The following is a 1296-nucleotide window of genomic DNA, read 5'->3' as shown; positions in this document are numbered from 1 at the left end:
CCTGCGGGCTCGCTGGAGTGACCCCGGCACCCCATGGACCTCAGCGCCGTGCGCCTGCGCCTTCCGCGTGAATCCCAGGTCTCCGCACCTTCGGGCACCCACCCCAGAGGGCACAGCCCTGCCACCCAGCCCCATCCCGCGGACCGGGCTCTGTCCAAGGTGCTGCCGGACGGGTCCGCCCTAGAGCCTGCGTGTCCCACTCTGCGGGTGATCTCTCCGCCGCCCGGCCTTCTCCGGAGCTCAGCAAGGCGTCCCGATCCCGAGACACCCGGCCTTTGAGGACGTGCCTGACGCACCGGAGCCCGCGGGCGAGGCCCTGCCCTTCGGACCGGCCTCTCCGCGCTTGGGCTCGGCCCAGCTCGCTCCCTGCTATCGCACACAAGGCGGACCGGCCCCTCCCAGGACAGACAGGAAACCGAGGAGACACGAGGCAGAAGGCAGGGGAGAAGGTCGCTCTCCCCGCCCCGTCCACTCTGGGCGGGGACCAGGAAGGCCCTTCGGCGTTACTCTGCCCGCAAACCCCTTCGTCCACCCATCCCCGCCTTCTAAGAACCCAGCCCATCCATCTTCTCCGTTCTCGCATTCCAGGAGGCTCCGCCGCAGTCGCGGCGCCGCGCCCTTCCTTTGCACCGACACACGCGGGCCGGCCCTCCGTACGCTCATTAGCACTCACCTCCCACCACGCAAGAACTTGCGGCGCCCCGGGCCAAACTATGGACCCTTTATTCAAAGTCTGTGACGGGTCTTTGTGACCATTCTGTTGACCTCTCACTGAGGGCTGCAGTCCAGGACCACCCCAAGAGAGGCGCAAAGACCTGGAAAACCAGAGACCACCCCCTACATCCAGGCTCACGGGGAGGAGGCTGGATTCCTCTTGCCCTTTGGACTCGACAGCCTGGACCCCGAGGGCCAGGCCAAGCCCCCCATAATAGCACCAGATGCACCTGTTCGACTTCTGGTCTCCTCAAGCCGACCAGAGACCGAGCTGTCCTTGAAAAGGCGACAGGCTGAGGTAGGGCGCGGCACGGCGTCGCAGGCGTCCATCTCCTGGCGGAGGGTCCACGGGCCCTGGCGGTCCGGAGTCAGAGCGCGGAGATGAGGGAGCGCAGGGAGCTCTGACTGGAGGCACTCAGGGGTCGGTAGCCTGCGGCAGGACCCTCAGCCTGGGGGTCTCCGGGGGCGCAGGGCAGAGCCACCCCGCGGGGCCGGCGGTACCACACAGCCCAGCCTCTCCCGGGGCCCCGGGAGGGCCCCAGCGCCGGCGGCCCTTTCCCCGGAGCCCGCAGGCAGTTCCTG

The sequence above is a fragment of the Carlito syrichta genome, unplaced genomic scaffold (genome assembly GCF_000164805.1).
Source record: "Carlito syrichta isolate Samal-C Ts95f unplaced genomic scaffold, Tarsius_syrichta-2.0.1 Scaffold153564, whole genome shotgun sequence".
NCBI lineage: Eukaryota > Metazoa > Chordata > Mammalia > Primates > Tarsiidae > Carlito > Carlito syrichta.
This window is presented reverse-complemented; position numbering follows the sequence as displayed.